At 50.4% G+C, this 23759-nt stretch overlaps 1 long non-coding RNA gene across 1 annotated transcript in view; it reads left to right on the top strand.

Annotated features, from left to right (window-relative positions):
• The window catches only part of LOC134420488 (uncharacterized), a 28538-nt gene extending 5796 nt beyond the window's left edge, over nucleotides 1-22742 (top strand). Inside the window, exon 3 of the long non-coding RNA XR_010028365.1 lies at nucleotides 22627-22742. This is a non-coding gene — a long non-coding RNA (uncharacterized LOC134420488). The remainder of the gene's footprint in view (nucleotides 1-22626) is intronic.
• The last annotated feature ends 1017 nt before the right edge of the window (nucleotides 22743-23759 follow it).

Raw genomic sequence — 23759 nt, 5'->3', positions numbered from 1 at the left:
ATGATTTCCCAGTTAAAAACCAAGGAGCCACAGCTGCTGCTGCTGGTCAGGCTGCCAGAGTGAAGCTGATGTGAGCATGCTGTTGGTGCTGCTTCTGCAAAGATGAAACCATCTCATGTTCAACAGGGAGCCAGTGATACATTGCTTGGCATTTAAATATCCATGGCTGCAGCTCCCAAGGATCCTCAGGCTGCCTTTGCTGCTCCTGCTTGTCACAGATCTTCTCCCGTCTCATTTGCTGCTCAAACAAGGTTTTACACCTGTGGGAGCCCAGTTCTGCAGGCAGCCACGGCAGGGAGGCGTTTTCAGGGCTGCTTTGAAGGGCTTGTTGTGCAAGGACAGGGCTGAGGATGGGCAGTACCTCGGCCCAGTTTCACTGCCAGTCTGTCCTCCAGGGGATTCCAGTGGCCAAATGAGGCAGCACTGATTTGGCTGACAGGAGGTTCCTGAGGCAGGGGAGGCAGGAGGCAGCATGATCTGTGCCAGGCCTGTGCCACAGCCCGTGGGGGTGACCTGGCTGCTGCTGAGGGTCCCCTCACACCTTGTCTGCTCCTGCTGCTCGCTGGGATGTCCTAAGCTGCAACAACTCTTGCTAATTGCTCTGCTGAATTCATCACTGTCCAAACCATTGGCTTCTCACTGACCCAGACCTAACTGAGACAGTGGTGGGCAGGTCTCTGAAATATTTATGGCAGCACAGTCAAGAGAGGGCTGTGAAATACAGAGTGAAACCACCAGGGTATGCTCGTTTTTGCAAAGTTTGACATGTCTAATCCAGGAAATAGAAGCCTCATCAGATCAGCACGGTTTTGCATACAGAGGGAAGGCAAATGGAATTTTAAAAACCTCATCTATACTAGATGAAATGCTTCTTCTCCACGTTTCTTTATAAAACGACTTGTTAGTGATGTGCAGATGGGAGGAATCTCGACTCTGGAGTTGTTATAATCTTGTCTGGCCAGCAACAGGAGAGCTGGAGGATGATTCCAGCAGGTAGGAAAGGCCAGGCTGACTTGAGAGCAAATGTTCAGTGCTTGGAAGCTGAGTTATGGTCCCTGGTAGTTCTCCCTCTACTTGTTTTCAATCTGATTTCTAGCATAGGAGGCTTTCCATCTCCTTAATTTATCTCCTGCCTGTCCTTTTTATTGCCAGCTGCCTTCATGGGCTCCTCTCTCAGCTTCCTACCCTTGTGAGCTTCCCTTTGCCCCTCATCCTCACATCACAGGCAGCACAGTGTCCACACTTGTGCCTAATTCCAAGTCCTTGGCAGAAGTGCCAGGGCTGAAGCTCCAGGTGCTGCTCCTGCCCGGCGTGTGGGGCAGTGCCAGGCAGATGGGGCTCACCAAGCACACCCTCCATGCCCTGGTCCTGGTCTGGGTAAGAGGGATGGTGATGTTTCCCTCCAGCTGTTGGTGAGAGGACAGGACTGGGGCTCAGGAGATGCTGGGACAGTGAGCAGACAGGGGTTCCCAGCCCCCTGCTCCAGCAGGAGGATGTGTTTGAAGGATGCCAGCTCTGGGCAGGGAATCACAGCACAAATGTCCTGCCCTGCGGCTTGGTTTCAGCATTTCTGTACAGAATTGGGACCCCCAATTCCATTAATTGGGAGCCAGCTTTTGCCCCCCAAATGCAGGTAAAACTTCTGTCATTTGCAGAAGTGGCAGTGTCCTGGCAGCACTGGTGTGGTGAGGAAAAGCCCTACAATGCTTGCTCAGGTTTAGGAGCAGAGTGGGCTTGGGGTGGGTTTTTGGTGTGTCAGGTCAGTCCTGTCCCTTGCTGGCCATGATGTTCTGGTTTCAAACTGGTTACAAAAGACTTTGGCAGGGATGCTCCTTCTGCCAAAAACTAACTGTGCTTCCGAGCAGCCAGAATAAAATCTGAGCTTCTGTAACACAGAGCCATGGGCTAGGCTGTGGGCACTGCCAAAACAAGGGTGCAGGGCTGTGTTTCCATGAGCCAAGCCATGACTCCTGCTAGTGGTTTGTGGAATTCTGAGCCCTGCAGGGTATTCCAGGTGGTCAGGAGTGGCCATAAACCAGGGGATGAGGTGCTGAGAGTCAAGCAGTGGTTTTAGTGCAACAGGAGGAGGTTAAGCTGCAGCTTTCAGAATAATTTCAAACTTCACTTTAATGATGCTCAGGCTGCTGGTGGTGTAATAGCAGCAGACATCAGCAGTGGGAGCCATTCCCATGGTTAAATGTACATTGTTTGGTGGGGGAAAAGTGCTTTGAAGGAAGAGAGACTGTTTCCCAGGGAAGACATCTCTCATTCCTTGCTTTTATCTCCTCCCTGCCAAGCTGGGTATGCCGTGAGCCTGTGAGCTGCTGAGAGGTGCTCAAATGTGTGCTGGGTGATGAGGAATACCTTGCTCTGGTTTTTATGTGCAAGTAGGCTGGATTTGCTGCAATAGCTCCAATAACCTTCGAGTGGCTGTTTAGAAGGATGAACCTCATTAAAGAAGAGGTATTTAATAACAGACCTATTTTTATCTCTCTCTTTATCTAACAGTCTGCACAATTATTTCAAGCTTGTAACAGTGCTTTGGAAAAAAAATGTTTTCCCTCCTCTGAAATGTTTTGGCAGTGCCTCCAGCCTTGGTTATCTTGAATTTCCAGTCTGGCTAGCATCTCTCCTCTTTCCAAAGCCAGCAAGCCACAGCAGGCCCAAAGCTCCAACATTTTCCTTGGGAAATGGGAAATTCCTGGGGGAATATGCTTTCAAAACATGGGACTTGGGTCCCAGGGTTACTGAAACAGTTATGAAGGTTTGATCAAACATAATCACAGCAACTGCCTCAGGCTTCAAATGTGTGATCTTGTGTGGGACAGGCACTGCAGGCACTGCAGTGTTTGGTTTTTGCTGCAGGATGTGACTGACCACACGCTCTGGGAGAGGCTGGCAGCTCTGGGGTCAGGCATTCCTGCAGAGATTTTTTTGTCCTAAATTTGTCAACTTTATTCTGTAATGTCATAAATTCGGCCCTGTTCTATAGATATCTTGCAGACATTGTGTGTTCAGCCCACTCTCCTGTGTTTGCTGTCATTTGCTGGTGGTGAAGGAGGCAGCCCCAGCCCTGAGGGGTTGCACCATCTTTCCACCTCCTTCCACATCTGTCCCTTTGGCATTGCTGTCTCTGTACCCAGACCCTGCCCTGACTGAAGGTTTGCTGGAGCACAGGTGTCTGAGCCTGTGGCCAGGATGACCATTTCTGAGCCCTTTTCCCAGGATACTTGTGGCCATATGCTCCAGGAGATGCTGGATTTGGGCCTTGGGATGTGTGTGGCAGTTGTTACAAAAGAACTTGGCTCTAGGGGCTAATCCCTGGTTTTTCCTTGCTGTTCAGTCTGCATCATATACATCCCTTAACTATAGTTTTGCAGCATTATCTTTTTCCATAATTAGGGAGTGTTTTCCATGGTCTTGCTCAGGCCCTTCCTCCCTGCAGTTTCCCCCATGGGTTAAGGCCTGACTTACTGAAACTTCCACAGAGCTGATTCTGGGTGGGCAGGGACAAGGCCAGAGGGTTTTCAGCAGTCAGCACAGTCAGATGGCTCCTGTGAGGAATATTTCACTTGCTCCTTCACAGCTCTTGCCTGCAAATTGTCCTCTTGCTCAGATGGGGCTCCAGTTTCTTTTTTTTTTCTCCTTTTTCTTTCCTAAGTTATTCAGTTTTCCACACATTTATTTATAGGGTCACACATGCAACAGGTCTGCTTTTTCCACAGATCCTTCCAGAGCCGTGTGCTGTGCCTGCTCCATTCTGGTGCAAAAGCACCTTCTCCTCTGAGGAAAACTCAGAATATCCATCCAGCTGTCTTGACTGAGCGAGGCATTTTCTCTGAACCCTGCCCTCTGTTCATTTCAGAATCTGCAGGGAATTTGGGACATAAATTAAAAAGGTATTTGATGCTCCTTGAGGTCTAGAAGCTAGTTTTGCATTTGTTTTTACTTGAACGCACACTGAGATAAATGGCTCTGCTTTACTGAAGCTGCTTCCTTTGGCATCCTGAGGAAGCTTCCTAGCTAAAAAATAAATATGGCTCTGTTTTTCCAGCCCTGCTTTACCAGCAAAAGCTGGGGAAGGAAATGTAATCTCCTTGGGTCTGTCCTGATGTTTTGTACAGCTAATTCCCATTTATTGAAAGAACTCTTCCATGCCAGATTAACGTTTAATTTTTTATTATGTGTTTACATTTTGGAAGGAGTAAGGGTGGTGGTGTTGGAAATTCTAATGAGGGACAACATTTCTGATTGAAAAGACTCAGGCTCCTCTCTCCTGATTTTTCTGCCTGATCCTTCAGACTGCAGGAAGTTTTGCTTGGGTCATTCACTTGCAACAGGATGTTATGTGAATACAGAATTGATGTGTGCAGCCTGTCACTTGGAATTGCTGCTGTTCCGCTGCTGGAGAGCTCCAGGGGTTGCAGAGTCCTTGCAAGCAGCAATAACAGGAATGTACCAGTGATCCTGCAAAGCCAGAGGAGGAGCAGGGAGCTGCAAGTCTCCCCCATCACTGCGGGGTGTGAATAAATAGATCTAATCAACAACTTACATGTTAGCCCTGGACCAGGGTTTATTTTCAGGATGTGTCAGTCAGCCCAAGCAAAACCTCTGCATCTCAGGCTGGTGGTGTTTCTAAAAGCACTTCTAAGTGATCACTGAGGCTGGATTTTGAGCTGCATTTACATTTTGATAGAATCTGCTGCTTTCCTTATCTGAAACAAAGCCTACCTGATCTTCATTAATTACACTATCATTTCACCTAACCAGGGTGCTACTAATTACAGTTATCTGTCTGTTCTTCACCAGATAATACACAAAAAAATTGTTATCCCTGGCTGTATCTGGATTAGCTGGAGCTGTAAGGGGGGTGCACATGGTGATGGGTTTTACAGGTGGAGTGCAGGTATTTATAGACTGTCTGAGGAAATGCTGGATGAGTGGCTGCTGCCCCACTGGCTGTGCTGCCATCCCAGCAGCAAAACATACAGAAAACACTGCTTAAACACAGAAAAATGGTTACTGCAGGGTGGCTGGAGCAGGCCATCTCCACAAGAGAGGTGATGGAGTCCTGGGACATCCCAGACCCACCTGAGCACAGCCCTAGGGCTGGAGGGGACACTGCTGGAGCAGGGGTTGATCCCAGAGGTGTTTCCAGGCTCAGCTATCTGGGACTGTCTGGCAGTGCCTTTTTTGAGACAGAAAATCTCACGGGGGCTTCACAGAGGGCTGCAAGCCCTGGTGGTGGTGCTGACTGCTGCCCCACTAACATAGCTGCAGTCTGAGCAGGGCAAGCACAGAAAGGGCTCCTCTGAAAAGAGGCAGCAGGAAATGTCTGAGCTGCTGGGGAGCTGCGGGTCCAGAGGGCTGGAGCCAGGAGCCACAGGCTGCAGGGAAGGGGGCCCATGAGGGCAAAGCCTTTGCTGGAAGAGAAGCCAAGGGGCTTTCACTTGACTCCTGTTTCATCATCCTTCCACACACTGATCTCTTCAGATGCTCTCTAAACCTCTCTAAACCTTTGGTTTGCTTTCTGAAGGGGAAAGGACTTGTCCTGGAGGAGGAGCAGAGCCAGGCTGCTGAGGAGAGCTGGTGGCTGTCAGCTGGAAAGAGGGGAGGGACATGGAGGCCAGAGGGGGGGACACTGGGTGAGGAGATGTTCACACTCAGCTCCATCCACTGCGAGTGCCAAACACACCTGCACTCCTGTTTGTACGGCTTGCTGTACTTGATAAACTGATATATGTGAGTTTGGGCATTTTTGTTACCTTTTTGTATTCTGAAGAGAACTAAAGATGGTTCACATGATTTTTTTTGTGCCTTCTGCAGTGCAGGTGATACAGGCAGGGATGGAACAGCAGCATCTTTATACTTGTCAAGTGTTCATCCACACCTACGGTACTGCCTGAAGCTCAAAGTGATTTTCTTGCAGGCTTAGAACACTACACCAGCAGAGAGAACAAGAAACTCAGTGGAGATTATGCTCCAGAAAAACGGTATGCGTGGCCCAAAAGCTAAATATGGAACCATGGAAGTGCACACTGCAGTGGTAGGGGAGGTGGGAATGCTGAATGGGGAGGTTTCCTGCCCTTCTGGCACCAGGAACCAGGGGTCCTCTGGTTTTCTATGGTTCTCCTTGAGGATCTCTGGTTCTCCATGGTTTTCCACGAGGATCTCTGGCTCTCCATGGTCTTCCATGAGGATCTCTGGTTCTCCATAAGGATCCCTGGTTCCCCATGGTTCCCCCCAGGGCTGTGCTGGTGCCTTGCCCAGAGCTTGCTATGTCAGCAGGCAGCAGTTTCAGGTAGGGCTGCTCTGCTGGCAGGGCCTTGGTGTTCCCAGCAGGGCAGGGCAGGGATGCTCCTGTCCCAGCAGGACACTGGGCATGCAGGTACCACCCAACAGCAGCTGCTCCTCCTCTGCATCACTTCCAGGGACAGAACTCCTGTCCCGCTGCATGGCAGGGAGCCCTGCAGAGCCAGCACGGAGGGGACAGGCTGGGCAGCAGCTGGGCAGCACTGGTTTAATCCTTTTTGCCTGTTCCTGCCATGGAAGCTGTGTACTGGGTGAGATGTGTGTGTTTGGGGAGGGCTGGCCCAGCCATTAGCCTGTCAGGGTTTGCAGCACTGGCAGCTGGGGAGAAAACTGTTATTAAGTGTAACGTGGCACCTTGGAGACGGAAGCATGGGGAGACAATAAATACAGCCTTACAAAATGCCATTTTATGGTGTCACTCCTCAGAATTTATTAAGACTTGGTTGCAGCCATGCCTGCAGCCTCCTGTGCTGGAATCCATAAATTGTGTTCATTATCTCCAGCACTTGCTCTGACCTGCTGTATTTTACAAGGGGGGAGACACTGGAGGCGTGGGGACACCCCAGCTGCTTTCTGCAGCCATTCCCCTCGTGCCAATCCAGCTTTTCTGGGATTGCTGGGACACCCCAGGCAGTGCTTGGCTGCGTGGATGGACCCCAGGTGTGATGTGATGGTTGAAGAGAACACTGAGGGACTGAGGAGCTGCCAAAATCACCACAGCTCCACGGGGAGCAGGGAAGGAGCTGGGCGAGGAGGGAGCCATGGGCATGTTGGAGCACACTGGCACATTTGTCACTCCACTGTGGGACCACCCCAGCAGTCTTGGATGTGCTGAGGATGCTGGAGGTGGAAAAGGGTTCACAGGAGCTCCCTGAACTGCACACAGGGAGATGCTACACCCCTGCTTGGTGTCCTCTTGCACCAGTGTTCTCAAATGAAAACACAAATGAAATTGTGCTCCTTTCGCCCACTTTTTGTCATGACAAATCTCAGCAGCAGCATGTTTGTGTACCTTCATCCTTATCCTCAGCATTTTAGGTGCAGGATGGAGGAAAACAAGTTCAAGCCCAACCTCCTGATAATTTATTATGTTCCTTATGCTTAAAGGCAAAATTTAAGTTGCCAAATGCAGATGTTTGCATGCTCATTTTTTAGCTCTCAAAGTACTTTCTGTGTGCTTGATTGATGGACGTCCCTGTTACATTAATAGCTGTGCTTTGCAGAAAGCTGTTATTACCAGGACAATCTGGTGTGGGTTTCAGTTTTTCTTCTTGCATTTAAAATCCATTATTAATGTCTTTCTGAGGGAAAAAAAAAAGTTTCAATTCAGGCATTTTGCTTTGCTTTCTCAGGCTTCTTCTCAACTGTCTTTACAGTGGTGCTTTTAAAATCAATATTACAATTGTTCTTCATATTTTACTGAGTGGTTGAGGGTTTCTGCATCTTGTTATTGATTTCTGATTGTACTGCAGGACATGTAGGTGCACACAGGTTGTTCTGTGGTGGATAACTTCATATGTGTCTTCCTAATCATCACTGAGTTGCCTTCTGCATGTTCCCTGTTGCTGGATGCGGCTGCTGAGCGTGGAAGGCACCAGGAGAGCTCTGAGTGCAATCCTGAGACACCAATCTTGTGACTTCTCATTTAAATCAGTTTGGTTTTCAATCAGACACAGGGGTCACATGAGGCTTGTGGGGTCTCCTCTTTTGTGTAATCTTTGCAGAGTTCTTCTGCCCTGGCTTTTCAGGCAGCTTCGTGTTATGTGTTGTAGGAGCAAAACAAGTCATTGTCCTGGCTTTGTGTGGGGTGGTCATAATGCACCTTTAGCTTCCAGCACTGACCTTGGCCCTTGGGGCAGCTCTGCAGGCAGATCTCAGCATTTCAGAGGTGCAGAGTCATTGGATCCCAGAATGGTTTGGGTTGGAAGGGAGCCTTGAACTCATCCAATTCCAATCCCCTGCCATGGCAGGGACACCTTCCACCATCCCAGGCTGCTCCAAGCCCCAGTGTCCAGCCTGGCCCTGGGCACTGCCAGGGATCCAGGGGCAGCCCCAGCTGCTCTGGGCACCCTGTGCCAGGGCCTGCCAACCCTCCCAGGGAACAATTCCTGATTCCCAATATGCCATCCATCCCTGCCCTCTGGCAGTGGAAGCCATTCCCTGTGTCCTGGCACTCCAGGCCCCTGTAAAGGTTCAAGTCTCAATGAAGCAATGCAGAAGCCCAGTGTGCATTGGTAACTGCTGTAAAGCTGGATTTGCAGACTGAGGCTCTTGGAGCACATCAGCACTGATGGCACAATCTGTGTGAGAGCTTGTTGGCACCAGAGGAACCTGTGAGGAGTGACAGGACTGTGGCCAGCACGGGTGCTCCAAAATGCGTCCATGGCTCCAGGTGGGTGTACAGGGGAAGAGCTCTGTGTGTGTGTGGGCACAGTCCTTCCCAGCTCTGCATGCCCTGGCACAGGCTCCACATCTGCCAGGGGCTGTGACTGTGCCAACAGGCACTCTGGAGAGGGCTGGCTGTGCACAAACGTCTGCTGGCTGGACTGGGCTGTTTGCTCCTCAGGCTTATCCTGGACAGGCTCCTGCACCTTCAGACCTGGAGGCTACACCTGGCTCCTGAGGAATTGGTTGTTGCAGTTTGTCTGTCCGTGCTGGGGACCAGGACAGGCACTGGCACAGGAGCTGGTTCTGTGTCCCCAGGATAGCAGGGCTCAGTGGTGGCAGCACTGGCAGGGACACGGCAGCCCAGCCCTGCCTGGCCCTGCCGAGCCAGGGAGGGGACAGGGCTGGCACCCATAACAATGGGCAGGCTCTGACACTGCCGCTGGAACTCACTTAGCAATTCTGTTGATGTTCTGGAAATGAAAATATAATTCAGGCCACCTTCTCCTCCAAGCTGACCCTGAGAATCTGGGAGAAGAGCTACTGAATAATTAGGGGCTTTTTTTTTCTCCCTTTCTGCTGGAGTTACTGCTCAGTGTTGAACTGTCCTCTACAGTGTCATCACTTCCCTTGAACTTACTGCTCCAAGTGTACTTAGCATTAATATAATTATGTAAATTGCAGTCTCATTAATCACTGGGGGCTGCAGCACATCCTTGTTGTGCTGTTTCGTGGGTGGCTTGGCTGGTGGGAACCCCTGGCCAGGGATGGGGGCTGTGGCTGGAGCACTCCCCCTCTGCTCCTGAGCCTGGTTTAGCTGAGCTTTGTGTGTCTCACCCTGCAGGATCTGGAGTGTTTGCCAGCACTGCCATGACTGCAGCCTTGCTGCCGCAGAGGAGAAAAGGGAAAGGTGGGTTTGTCCCAAGGGAGTTTGGCTGGACCACATCCCTGCTGCTGTCCCTGTGATTTGGGTCTGTGGGGTCCCAAAATGCAGAGCCCAGCCTCGTGGCTTGGCAGTGAACACCCAGAGCCCGTGCTCTGTGCAGGGTCTGCTGCAGGCCTGTTTGATGATGCTGTTGCCTCTGTCACTGTGGCAGAGCTCTCAGCCTTCCTGGCAATGTAAATTCTCCTGGCTGCATACTAAAATTACACTGAGTTATTGATTTGTCTTTGAGAGGATTTCCTTCCCGAGGGACATTTCTGGCTGATGTAGTGATTTAGTTCTTCTGCAAGGGCAGAATCCATGGCAGAGCAGAGCCACCCTCCTGCCCTCGAGCCTGCAGCTCAGGGTCGCGCTCCCTCAGGCTTCCTCTGCAAGCTGATTTCTGTTCCAAGGCTGGGACAAGGTTGCATGGCTGTTATTTCCGTGTAACAACTGCAAATAAAAGGGCATTTTCAACTTTCCACTGCAGAAGCTGCAAGTCTGGGACAAGACTTTGTGCCGTGGCACCAGCATTATCTTGGGCATGTCTCAAACCCAGCTCCAAGGCTGGCACGTGGGACATGTGGAGCCATGCCAGCCTTAATATACTCGGACTCCTGGGAATGTTTTAGTTCCTCAGAGTGGGGTATGATGGGAGCAGGAGCTTGCAACACTTCTCCTGAAGCTTCAGGGTACAGCCTCTCTTTTCTTTGCTTTCTATTGACTCACAATGGAGCATCTCTAAAAACCAGGCCAGGTGAGTTCCTGCTGCTGGTCCTGAGGAAGCCAAGACAGTTCTTTTCTTCTATCCCCAGTTTTCTCCCCTTGGCCCTGAAAGCCCCCCTACCAACTATGGCGCAGCTGGTGAGCACCATCAGTAGAAGGACCTGACCCTTCAGGACATGGCCCAATGTTTCAGATACTCTGTGGTTGGAAAATGCCCAGCTCTGTGTCCTTGGGTGCCCATTTGAAGCATGTCCCTGTGGGTTCCTGTATCTAACTCCACTTTCTAGTGGATTTGGCACCAATCTCAGCTGCACACTGATAAAATGGGAGGCTGCTCGTGCATGTGGTGTTATAAAACAGCATCCACGAATTAGGCCCAGGGAGAACATCAATTTATTTTCCTGTGAACCAAGTGTGACACAGCTCCTTCCTTTCCCAGTGATCTATCTGTGAGATAAAACACATCTTTAGTGTCTATCTTAAATACTGCAGTGTTGACAAGTTCTCTTGACAGAAATTAGCCTAATGTCCCTTACGACTGCGTTAGCTATAGAAACAAGGCTTTAAATTGAAGCTTGGCAAAGCGATATTCCAGCGCCCTCTCCAAGGCATCTCCTTATTCCAGCTTTTATTATCCAAATTTTTTCTCACTCTGCCTTGGCAGCAGGGCTGGCAGGCAGCTCTGCCCATCCATCTGGTCTGGCAGCCAGGGGTGGGAGCAGCACCTCCCGAGCTGGACTGGGCAGTGCTGGCCAAGCCCTGCGGAGCCCTCGGCCCCGGGGAGGCTCTGGGCTCGGGGGTGTCGAGGTCTGCCCGAATGAACGGGTGACGGATGATTTTTTGGTGCAAAATAACCAACAAGACACAGGGGGTTTACAGTAACAAATCAACAAAATGCAATTTTATTGAAATAACCACAGCTGAATATGCGTTGGTTAGGGAATCTGGGGAAGAAAAGGGTAAGACAAGGGAAGAGGGAGGAAAGAAGTGTCAGGTAGGGTATAGCTACCGAAATGTGTCATTGTCATTCAGGGGTTCAGCCGTTGAAGCTCACTGGTGCACGTCTCAGGGAGATCTCAAAGGACGGTCGGATTTCACCCCAAAAATATACCGTTTTTCGTTGGGGGGAGGGTGGCTGAAATTAGGTTTCCATGGAGGGGAAAAGAATAGGAACAGGAGAAGGGGTGTTTATTTCTATTGTTTTCATGGCCGAATGCTCGCAGGTACGTTTATTCTGGACAGTATTCCCTGCTTCGTGCACACCTTCCCCGAGCTGGGAGGGTTGTTAAGTCCCAGTCTCTGGAAGGGGGTGCCAAGGGGGTGCCAGGAGGGTGCCAGGGGGGTGCCAGGAGGATGCCAGGGGGTGCCAGGGGGGTGCCAGGGGGTTTCTTGTCTTGTCTTGGTTCCTTGATGAGGGGATTCTCATCTCTGTTTGTCTGTCATGGTGGTTGAAGGCAGGCAAGAGGGGTCTTCTCTTGGGGGGGGGACCACCCCAGAGCTCAGACCAGCCAGGTCAGGAGGTTTGGAGAATGTCCAGATCCATTGGTCAGAAAGGGCAGCATGCCCCTTCGAGTTCAGCATGGCATGTTCTGCAAACACCCCCTGTGAACACACTGAATAAGCGTAAGACTTTCTTTCCCAACTGGCTCAACAGTTTTTAACCTTTCAGTGGTCTTTTCTCTTCATGACAATTGTGAGGCAAAAATGAAGGATTTTCGGAAAGACTCTCACAGGGGGCAGCACTGCTGGGACGGGGCTGGGGCCTGGTTGAGGGGAGGCAGCTGACACCCATCGAGCAGAGAGGGGATCCAAGGCAGTCAGCCGCACACCCTGACAGAGGCACAGCGTGTCCTGAAACACTCCCACTCGGAGTTGGAGCTGGGAGAAGGGAGTTTGTGTCGTGCGTGTCTCATCCTTGCAATTTCAGCGCTGAGTTACAGACTCAGACCCTGAGGACAGGAAGAGAGAGTGCTGAGGCCTGGTCATGAATCCCCTTCTTGAGCTTCCTAGCCCTCCCCTGGAAAATAGTTTCCTGTTTTGCTCTTTTGCCCTCCTCAAGTTGAGCCCTTTTAGCCTTTAACTCCATGTTTCCAACAACAGATTAACCAGGGCTGTTTTAAACCTCCTGGTTCTCACACTGTTGTTGGTCCTGATGGATATTTCCCCCCTATTGTGTCCTTTCTGTGCCTCCACATTGCCAGGTTCTTTGGTGGCCCTCTCCTGAGTCGCTGAGAGAGGAGGAGAGGCTCTCTGAGAGTGACACATGTGGGAGACACGATGGTTGATGATGTTCTGGAGGTGCTAACCTCCATCATAGTAAAGAAGCCTCTCTCAAAAGGTATTAGATGCTTAAAATTCCACAAAATTAAAATCATCCTCAGTTCCTTTTGTCAGGTTCTCCTGGTCAGCTGCCTTGTTCTTCTCTGCCTACATCCTGCATTGATCTTCTCTGAACATAGCCAAGCCTTCAGCATCCCAGATGGTCTTTCTGGAGTAACAAATAGACCTGAGGAATGACAATTATTAAAGGATTGTAGCATTGGCTTGGGGATAAATAATGTAATGATTTGGAAAGGGATTAAAACTGGCTTTTGTAAGTAAGCTTCTCATGGATGTTGACTTGGGGACATGGTGAGACCAAGGTCACTGCAGTGTCTCTGCAGCCTGGTGTGCCATTTGAGAGATGAGATATCAGTGTGGCTGGATACCTTTGGTCTCTCTCTTTCTTCTGCTTGCACCTTTGTGGGATTAAACTCTCTAAACTGCTGCAGTTCACAGACTTCAAGCCCAGTATCAGAAGAAAAACTAAATCAAATGCCTGGTATTAAATCCTCAGCACATGGCTCCTGCTGCACCCTAACTCACTGCAGTGCCTGCCTTGAAACTGGGGACAAGGGTTTGCTGGAAAAGTGAAAACATGTTGACCTCACTCTACAAAAGGGTACCCCTTCTTCTTCCTGCCCTGTGGTTATTTTTTCCTGGTGTGTTTGCTGCTGTTGCACTGCAAGGCAGAGCAGCCCTCCGAGGAAGGAGGTGGAGAATGGAGCACTTGTTGGAGGAGCTCTTTGCCACAGGAAGCATTTCCCTCCTGCAGGAGCAGCAGCAGCAGCAGCAGCAGGTACATCAGCAGATGCTGCAGCAGTGCCTCCATCAGAGGCCCTGTATTTCCCCCTGGAGCCCTCCTGTCACCCCTCCTTCCCTGAGATCCCTCCTCCCCAGGCTCCTCGCTGGCTTCCACCTTCAATTCCATCACTTCCAGACTTCCCAGGGGGCCCAGGCACATCATGGGAGGGCCACGCTGTGCCCTGTGTGTGACAGACACCCCTCCTGTCCGTGTGGCTCCCCTGCACGTGAGGGATGAGGTTTGGTGTGTGTTCAGCAGGCTCAGCTCTGGGCATGAGGCTGGGCCCCCTGGTGTGCCACCACCATCATCATCGTCACCTTGGCTGCCATTGAGGGTGGGTGGCAGTCACAGGGACCTGCTCTGGCACTACCAGGCCCTGCCTGTCCCCACGGCCCTGCCTGTCCCAGGGGCTCGCCTGCCCCTCCTTCCCCCTTGCTGCAGGAGCTGCAGGAGAAGCCAAGTGGATTTGGCAGGCGGTGTGAGGAGAGCCCAGCCCAGCCTCCCCCACAGAGTGCCTCTGTTTGAATAGCAGCGTTCAGAGCACTCAGCACCCACTGATCAGCTGGGAGAACATAAATCCCAGTGCCACAGGAGAGCCCTGGCTCAGGGAAAAGGGCCAGTTGTGAGCGCCGTCCAGCCCAGTGTCCAAATGGAATGGTGCTTTCACATCTCTTATCAAGGGTTACTTAGTGGAGAGCCCCTTCCTTGTGAGGCTTTGTTCTCTGCTAGCTGTGGATTGAATCACGGGAGGAGGGATTGGATTCTGGCATCATTTTAAAAATGTTTTCATTCTATTTGCTGAGGGGAACGAATTACAGAGAAGACCTCTCAGCACTGTGACAAAAGAGTGGCTCTAAAACCCTTTTCAGCCAAACAAGTGTTTGAGCTGAAGGCCTGATGGATGGTGCTTAAAGATGTGGTTACTGCAGCAAGGTTGGCATTAAAATCACTGGGTGCAAGAAAGTTCTTCCAGGGGTTACTGTGGAGGTTGTCTCCCTGTAATCCTGGTGTGAGGAGCCCTTAACACCCTGAGTCCACCAGTGAGCTCTGTGGCATCAGCCATGGGAGAGCAGCAGCACAGCAAGCACCAGTGGGTCACTTGTCTCTTGCTAAATGAGAAACTGCAATGGGATCAGCCCTTTTGGGGTGGCATCACTGTGGCAGGAGGGCTGGAACTGGATGATCTTTAAGGTCCCTTCCAACCAAACCACTCCATAATTCGTTCCCTGCCCCTGTTCAAGTGGAGTTCAAGCAGAAAGCAGAGCTGCTGCTTTGGGACCTGTGAGGAGCCTGGGCAGGAGCACACCTGCTGTTGGGATGTACCAGAACAGGGTGGCTTTGGGGCTTTCTCAGGAATGCCTTTGCTGCCAGCAGCTGTGCTGGATGTTGGACAGGGGACAGATTCACCCTTGGCAAGGTTGAAAGCATTTCAGATGGCTTCTGTCCCTGCTCCAGTGCAGCACAGAACAAAATCAGATGCTGGAGAAGATGTCATACTTAGACATCACCATTCTGACAGGTTGATTTCCAGGATGTTTATTAACATAGCTTGGAATGTCACAGAAAGGTTTGTCAGATAAACTAGCCAACTGAAGTTCTTACATGAGATTTCCTTGGTTTTATTCAGGTGCTTTGAACTCTTCATTCAGTCTCTCAACAATTCATCCCATTCAGGCCTTTCTGGAGGAGCCTCTGCAAGGTCTGTGGTTTGGGGATCAGGCCCTGCCTGCTCCCTGTATGTCTGGGTGTGGAATCCTTTGAATCCCTCAGGGCAATCCCCAGGGCCTTGCCCTAAATTATGCTATAGGGTCTCCACCTAGGCTGCAAGAGAAAACTTCCCCATGGAGCCTTGCACAACACTATGAACCACCCCATTTCCTTTCCCATATGTCCCAAACTCTGGTAGTTTCTCCTTTCCCTGTTCCCTCATTGGTTGTGGTATCCCTGGTGCTGGCTCTGCGTCTCCCCTGTAGGGCAGTGCCCTTTGCCCTGCCCTTTGTGCCACCCCAGTGCCTTTGGACCATTGGCCACTGACCCCTAATTAACCCTGTGCACACCACATGGCCAGCTCTTTTGTCTCTGATTCCCCTTTGGCGTGCTGGAATAAACCTTTGCTGGAATTTGTCATACAAAAGGCCCTTCTGCCTCTCGTGGCTGAACTAGCCATGGTGAGTGTGGTGTGTGGACTTGGCTGCTCTCCCTGAATGTTCACCCAAGCAGCTTTTCCAAGGAGATGCTTATTGGGAAATAGGCAGCAGCACCCACCATCCAAACCCCTGTGTTGCTCCATCGGGGTGCCCTGGGAGGCAGAAGGAAGCAGCAGTGCCAATTGTTTGCTCATGCTGTAAGGACAGAACTCCTCTCTGAGGGTTTCCTCTGCAATCCCAGGAAGAGAAGGACATTTCTGTCCTTGTCAGCCCTCTGGGCAATGATCAGACAGAACAGTGCTGAAACCAGGCTGGCAGCACCAGGGCTGGTCACTCGCAGGCAGAGGCAGCCCAGCTCCTCTAGCCCGAGCTGGGCAGCGCCTGGGAGAGGTGGCACCATGGCACTGGGCATGGTGCATCACCCCAGGGGTTCCTCCTGCATCCCATCCCCTGCAGAGCCCCTGCTGTCCCTGGTTACCTGAGCAGTGGAGAGGCAGTGCCCAGGCTGGTGCTGCTCTGAGGAGATGCTGCACTCAGCAGGCAGCTCTGGCTCCCCAGCAGTACTGTGGGAGGAGGAGCTGCCCAGAGAGTGCATTTGTAAAGCACTTCTTCCCCAGGAAGAGGAGTTTGTCACAGGAGTTTGTACTTGGGATGTGCACACAGGTGTCTGAGCTTCCTCCCTGCCTGAGGTGGGGAATGCTGGGGGTGCAGGGGCAGCTGCTGGGGGAGCTTCCAGGCCTGGTGCTGTGAAACCTCCCCACCAGCTATCAGGAGGAGGTGACATAGAGCATATTAATGACATTTTCTAGTGGCACTTAACTGGGAGGAGCAGTAAATGCCAGACAGTGAACTAATGCAAAAGGCTGAGTGAAGAAGGGACAGAAAGAAATAAAATGAGATTCAGGCTCTGGGCCTCTTCTTCTCATCAGTAATCCATCTCATTCTTACCTGTGTCTGTTACATGTCTTCCTTTTGCGTGTAAAAATGTTTTGTTTTGAAGTAACAAACAATCTGGAGAGTGGTAGACTTGCCTTTGTAGGAAAGAAAGGAAAGAAAAATGGAGGCAGGCTTTGCTGCTTCCTTGCTCAGCAGCTCTAACCAGAGTCTGGGGTCAGGGTGTGAGCTGAGCCCCCAGACTGGGTCTGGCTCCTCTGTTTTCCTCTGACCACACTGGTGTGGGACATCCCATCCACCCAGGCACAGCTGGAGTCAGGCACAGTGTCCCCATGTGCCACCAGCACGGGATGCCCCAGCCTCAGCCAGGTCCCCAGCCCTGGCACTGGTGGCTCCTGGAGCTGGGGACGCAGCTGTGGGGAGCTCTGCTGCTCGCTGGGATTTGTTTCCTGGTAGTTTTTAATAAATATTTTATTAAGGGAGAAGGTGTGGCGCCCTCAGATAACTTATTATGGATGCTGTGGCAGTGTGATTATTTCAGTACTGCAGCACTGCTGGTGTGGTTTGCTGGAACATTCACATATTGATTCCAATTTGTTGCCTGTACTAGAAAGAAAGTCGCTTTTCCCTCACTCCCTGTGTGGTGAGAAACAAAGAGTAAAGGAAGGGAGATGTTATCTGAGGCTTGCTCACACGCCGTGGTAATTTTTGAGAGCTGCAGGGCCACTTACTGACTCATAACTGGGGCTTGTTTTCAAACCCTTGATAGATTTTTGAATTCTCTTACAATGGCAAACAAGGATGCTCACTTGGGGACAAGCCAGGAATCTGCCTCAGTGAGCTGGATCACCTTTGTTCCGCTTGCTCTAGCCTTCCCAGGGGACATTCCTGTGCCAAGGGGACAGGGTGCTGCTGCAGGGGGAGAGTCTCCTGTCCCTCTTGGGCTCCTCTTGATGGGCAGTCAGTGGCTGTCAGCTTTGTCCAAGGGGTGGGGATGGGATGGGATGGGATGGGATGGGATGGGATGGGATGGGATGGGATGGGATGGGATGGGATGGGATGGGATGGGATGGGATGGGATGGGATGGGATGGGATGGGATGGGATGGGAAGCCACTCTCAGGAGTGCAGTGAGTTACTGCACAACCTTGGTGGGAGGTTTGCAGGTCAGTGTGTGATGTACAACTTGCCAGCCTGTAGCTGTGCAGTGAGTTGGGGCTCAGCCCTGTCCCCATGCTGGAACACAAACCCACCTGTGGAATGTAGAATGATGTGCTGGAAAGGAGCCCAGGATGAGACCTTTCTCCTTTAGTGAGGAAACACAGCTGATCATTTGGTTGCTCTAGAAGAAGAGAGATGGGGTTCTTTGGTTATCACTGCGTGCTGCATATTCCACCAGCAACCCTCTGCTTTTACTAATGCGGTGCACAACGTGCCTGATCCTCCCTCATTTGTGAGCCTGGTGGAAGCATGTCCTGTTTTCCATTTGTTTATTAATTTATAATCTTGTTTTTAGCCTCTGCAAAGCTTGATATTGGTATAGAGCCTGGGAAACGTGCACAGAGCAGAGTAACAGATAGTTGTGATTTGGTTACAAGGCAATAATTTAAGTGGACAGGTTTAGCTGATAACATAAAGCACACGAGAGAAAGCGCTTTGGTTTATAAATACCAGCAGAGCCCCTGCGAGGGAGCTGCTGCCTGGTGCTGCTGCTCCAGCCAATATATTATAAGGAGATATAAACAGATGTCTGAAAAAATCTGGCTGACCAAGATTAAAAGAATGGGGCTATAAATTAAAGTCTTCCTCAGCGTCTCTTTAAGCATCTTTATGGGCAGAGTGCATCCAAATGAAGGAGTGCCAGTGCTCAGAGGGACCTCCAGGTGCTTTGGGCTGCAGAGGCAGCACCCAGGGGTGGGGACAGCTCGTGGGGACAGCAGTGTCAGTCAGAGCTGGCATGGGAGATCAAAGCCTGTCCTGGTGCTTCTGCAGCTGATAAAGGGATTAAATCAGGAGCAGGAATAACACCATCCCTGCAGCGTCGCCACAGGATCAGTGTCTCCTGTTTGGAAAATAAACGCTGTTGCTCTGCTTTGACATTTATTCCCAATAAAGGCCTTGTCATTTGTGCAGTGGCAAGGGTTTTATCCTTTGGGAGTACTTTTCCTGTTGGACACTGTCTTTTTGGCTGTGAGGCAGCTGAGTGACTGAGGAGCAGGTGGGAGGCACGTCCCCAGCAGCGGCACTGGGAGCTCTGCTCACACCCTGGGGCTTTCTCCTGATCCATCATCCCAAGGCAATGCAATAACACCTATTCCAACTGAGAGCAGGTTCAGATTGGATACTGGGGAGGAATTGTTCCCTGTGAGGGTGGGCAGGCCCTGGCACAGGGTGCCCAGAGCAGCTGTGGCTGCCCCTGGATCCCTGGCAGTGCCCAAGGCCAGGCTGGACATTGGGACAGTGGGAGGTGTCCCTGCCATGGCAGGGGATGGCACTGGATTAGCTTTAAGGTTCCTTTCCACCCAAGCCATTCTGTGAGTCTGTGATCTTTCTTTTAATTGATTTTAATTTATTTTAGTTGTGGTTAAAAAAATCCCAAGAGTGGGATATTTTTTAATTGGTAAGGGTTCCAACCCAATTGTGGAAGCAGGAATTTGCTGCTTCCCTCTCCACAGCTGGAACCCTTCTGCAGGTTTGTGGAGGGGATTTCACTGCTATTTCTGCTCACTGGGTAGTTGATTTAGAGCTGGGAAATTAACTAGAATGGAAACTCTTCTTTCCCTTTATGAGGAGCAAGGGATGAGGTCTGGCAGCTGTAGGATTTGCAGCTCTCAGGGAAGAGGGACGATTCAGTAACACATCTATGCAGTGCCTACCTGTGGATACACATATTTTATTTGTCTGAGGTGTCAAGGAAAAAAAATGTTACGAAATGGCTTAAATGAAAATGTGGTTTTGTATTTTTTCAATTGAGTTTCATTTCTCAAATGCAACTTAATGCAAACAATAAGTAAGAAATTAATTTCTCTTGGGAAAAAGCTATTAACCAAATGGTTCTGTTTTAGCAGCATGTGAAGCTGTGTAATTGCTTACACATGTATTGCTCCAGTGTGTGCTCCCAGTTGTTGAATAGTATCAAATTATAGGAATCAAAGAGAATCAATATTTTTAAGGGAAATGTCTAGAAGCTACATACTGAAACATGATTAAAATTCAAGATTTCCAACTTACTCGTCTAAATCAGCAATTTTAATCACATTATTCAAGCCAACCTTCCCTCAAACACACTTTTGACTTCAAAATACCCCAAACTAAATAAGACAGAAGACCTTCCTTGAACAGCTGCAACATTTTTATGTGTTAGTGTCAATCTTTTTATTGAAAACAGAGATGTTTTTCGTGGTTTATTTATTAAAGCAGCACATTTGTCCTGTTGTGCCATGAGCCTGAGTCGCTGTGCTGGATGGGGAGGGGAAATCTCTGGAGCACCAAGAGCTGCTTAAACACATCAGGGCTGTGAGTTTTGCTCTGGGGTTCGGATGCTCCTGGTTGAATCCCATTTAGTGTTGCAAAGGAGGAGCAGGAAGGGTTTGTGCCTGGGCTGATGCAGCCTCGGGGATTTGACTGTGCTGGGGGTGCAGCTCATGAGCACCAGGCCTGGGTTTGGTTTTGTTTTCTGCTTGCTGATTAGACAGATGAGTAATGCCATGGTTGACTCTCACATTTAAAAGGGAAATGTTAACAGAAGTTTAATAGTTGTGTTTTACCCCCTTGTGTTGTTATCAGGGATGCCCTGGGTTTCGGACATTTGGGAGGGTCACTCGTTCCTGTGGCAGCACCTGAGCCCCACTCAAGGTGTCAGGAAGGGATCTCCACCCCTGGGCAGGGAAGGAGGAGTCGATGGACAGAACTTTGGGGGGGCTAAAGGGTTAAAAGGTGAAACCTCCCTGGTGTGGGTGAGCACATGGTGGGGAAAATCCTCTGCTCCCAGCGCTGTAATATTGTCTCTATTCAGTCTTCTGTTTTATTTTTGATAGGATTTTAATAAACCTTTTAAATTTTTTGGAAGTGAGTAGCATTTCTCACACTGAGAATAGAGGGCTGGACCCCCCAGTCCCCCACCCTTCTGGAGCCTGCTCCTGTGCTTTCCCTTTGGGTGATTCCCTCGATGGGATTCCATCCACCTCCTTCCCCTCCCTGGCAGGCTGCTGTGGCTGGATGCAGCTGGAGCTGTGCTGTGCTCCCTGTCAGGGGCCATTCCCGGCTGTGTGACAGCCCAGAGCTGCCACAGCCACTGCTGGGGCTGTGACCTGGCCTGCCCAGCGCTGGTGGCACGGTCAGGAACGCTTTGGGTTTGGGGGGAGGCAGCCGGGCCCTGGCTGTGTCTGCGGAGGAGGGGATTGTCCTCCCGCCTCCCGTTCAGCCCGCGATGGCATTTCATCCTTCAGAGCCTGGCCTGGAAGGGACCTCACAGCTCACCTTGTTCCACCTCCCTGCCGTGGGCAGGGACGTCTCCCACTAGAGCAGGTCAGCATTGGCTGTGTTTTCCTTGCTTGCAGAGCCCTGTTCTGGTGTTGCCCGAGCCAGGGACAGGAGATGTGATGTTGGCCTTTTCATGGAGATCCTACAAACTCCTTTCTGACCAGCACTCCACCACCAGCAAGGGGCACACATTGGTGAGGGCACCAAATTCCTGCAGAGCCCGATTTCTCAGCGTGGGAGGATGCTCCCATAGATAGACAGAGATTAAAGGTCCTGTGCATCACAAATTTAAGGAGCAGGAGAAGGTTGGGATCTGTCCATGGAAAGCATCCCAAGTGTGGAGGAGGAACATGTAGCCTATCCTCCCCTAAAATGGGGAGATAAGCACACCTGTCCTCTCACATATCCAACCAATGCAGCTTCCAGTGGACAGGACTGATGGAGAGAAAGAGAGTCTACCAGAAATACAAACCTTGTTTTAATGGGAAATCCTCCAAGATGGATTTTCCTGCATTTTCTAAAAGCATTTATACCTATTGGGTGACTACAGGCTTTGAAATGCTTGTGTCTGAATTGTGACAAACATCCCAGTCTTACACAGGAGGGACCAGGTCCTTTGATCAGGGAAATGTCTCTTTGGTCTTGAACAGGGAGGGATCAATCCAGTTGTTCCCAAGACCAGAGCTTTTTGTCTGTGAGTACATGCATTTATTCTACAAAATAATTACCCTTACCTTCACTTCCCTTTGGTAAGAGATGCTCCCTGTCTCCTGCAAGTTGTTACTCTATCCCAGGTATCTTTTTAGGTAAAAGGAAGAGAGAAAGGAAAGGCTGAATAAGAAATCCTCCTCAGAAGGGTGAAGATGAGAAGCTTTGGTCTGTCTGTCCATCTGTGAGCAGCTCTGTGGCTGTTCACCTGCATCCTTGCTGTCCTGGGCAGGCAGAATTCCTGCATTAGGAGAAGAAGAAATGCCATCAAGAGGTAGCAACAAAATATTGCCTCCCCTTGACCCCAGTGCTGGGCTGGCCATTGAGATGTGTTTGTGGAGAAAACCACTCTGAATTTCGTATCTTTTCTGCATTTAAAACTGAAGCTTAATGTATTCTGTGTATTTTTGTTGGCAGATAGTAGTGATCATAAATTCCTTTTAATACAGTATTTCTACACCAGCACAGCCTTGATGTGCAGCGTACCTGGCTGTACTCTCTGGGATGCTTTGATTTCCCTTTGGCAGCTGCATTTTATTCTGTCTGCCCCAATCAGACACAATTCCCCTTTCTCCATGTAGCCTCCAAATCCACTCCTGGTGTGGAGTTTTAGTGCTCTGCTAGGACCTGGGCTAGAAGGGGAGGAATCAGTGTCTGCTGGGCTCAGGGTTCCACCTCCACTGTGGATCAGAGCCAGCCCGGCAGCGGAGGGACACCTTGGGTGGCTCAGGGTGGCAATTCTGGGAGGGAAAAGCAGCACTTCAGGGGTGCTGCTGCATGGGAGGAGGTCAGTGGTAGATATCCCACTCCTCACTGTGCAGGATGGGGAGGAGCTGCTCCCAAGGAGGAGCACATGTCTCCAGTTCCCAGTTCCTCCCCAAGCGGGAACAGTGCAGTGCTCTGAAATAACGTGACCTTTGCTTGCAGGTCAGGCTGTTCCTGCAGAGTCACACGTGCGGCTGAACCTGCAGACAGGAGAGAGAGAAGCCAAACTCCCGGACAGAGAATATGGGGAAGGTGACACGAGAGAAGAGAGAAGAAGAAAAAGGTACAGTTATACAAGGCTTTGGGTTGGGTGGGCTGTGGGATTCATGCCTTTTATTAGAGGCCAGGTTCCCTGGTACACTCAATTCCTGCATCTTCCTGAGACTTCATTGCTGGGTGAGGAGCTCAGCAGTGCTGAAAGCAGAGGCCTGTCCTTTGTGTTCCATTTGGGATGGCAGTGGAAGTGCCCTGAGTGCACTTTCAGAGCACTTCATGGCTTCTCAGGCCACGACACCAAAACAGTTTCCACACAGCCTGTGGAGTTCTGGCAAAGTCTTTGGGTTGTCCTTGATTTGCTGTGTTTGGAGTGTGATGGTTCTCTCTGCGCTTTTTAGGCCGAACTACTTCCAGGAGTCTGTCTTTTGGAATTTATCTGCTGCAATCTAAAAACCTTTCTCCCGTACAGCGGTGATGACATCTTGTACTGCAACATGCAAAATTATTTGAGCTTCTGCTCAAACTAATGTTGCCGTAGCTAGGCTGGCATCATGGTGTAAGGATATCCTAAAGGTTGATGCTTCGGCCATTTGTGCAATGGTAGGTTTTGGGGACAGTGACATGAGAGATGAGAGAAAGAGGAAAAAGAAACATGCAGGTCATTGGGTTAGATAGCCTGTGGAATTTATGCCAATTATTGGAGTCCAGAATCTCTGGAGCACATAATTCCTGCCTCTTCCTGAGATTTCATTGCTGGGTTAGGAGCTCAGCAGTGCTGAAAGCTGATGCCTGTCCTTTGTGATCCCTTTGGGATGGCAGTGGAAGTGACTTGAGTGCCCTCAGGACCTTCCATGCAGAGTGTACCTTGACTCCAGAAGCTGGTAGTGGCTCCCCTGCTAGCTAATATTTACCCCAGCAGCTAGGACCAGGGGCCTTTCTTTTAGGGAATCAGAGCAGGAAATTATGGTGATGTCAACTCCTGTATCTAATAATCCTGAAAGACATCTCTTTCTCGCTTTAAATGACCAAGCACACTTTAGAACGGGTCTATTTCTGCATGTTGTATGTGCCCACATCAC

The sequence above is a fragment of the Melospiza melodia genome, chromosome 7 (genome assembly GCF_035770615.1).
Source record: "Melospiza melodia melodia isolate bMelMel2 chromosome 7, bMelMel2.pri, whole genome shotgun sequence".
Classification (NCBI taxonomy): domain Eukaryota; kingdom Metazoa; phylum Chordata; class Aves; order Passeriformes; family Passerellidae; genus Melospiza; species Melospiza melodia.
The sequence above is the reverse complement of the archived record's forward strand: the minus strand, read 5'-3'. Positions and strand labels throughout refer to the sequence as shown.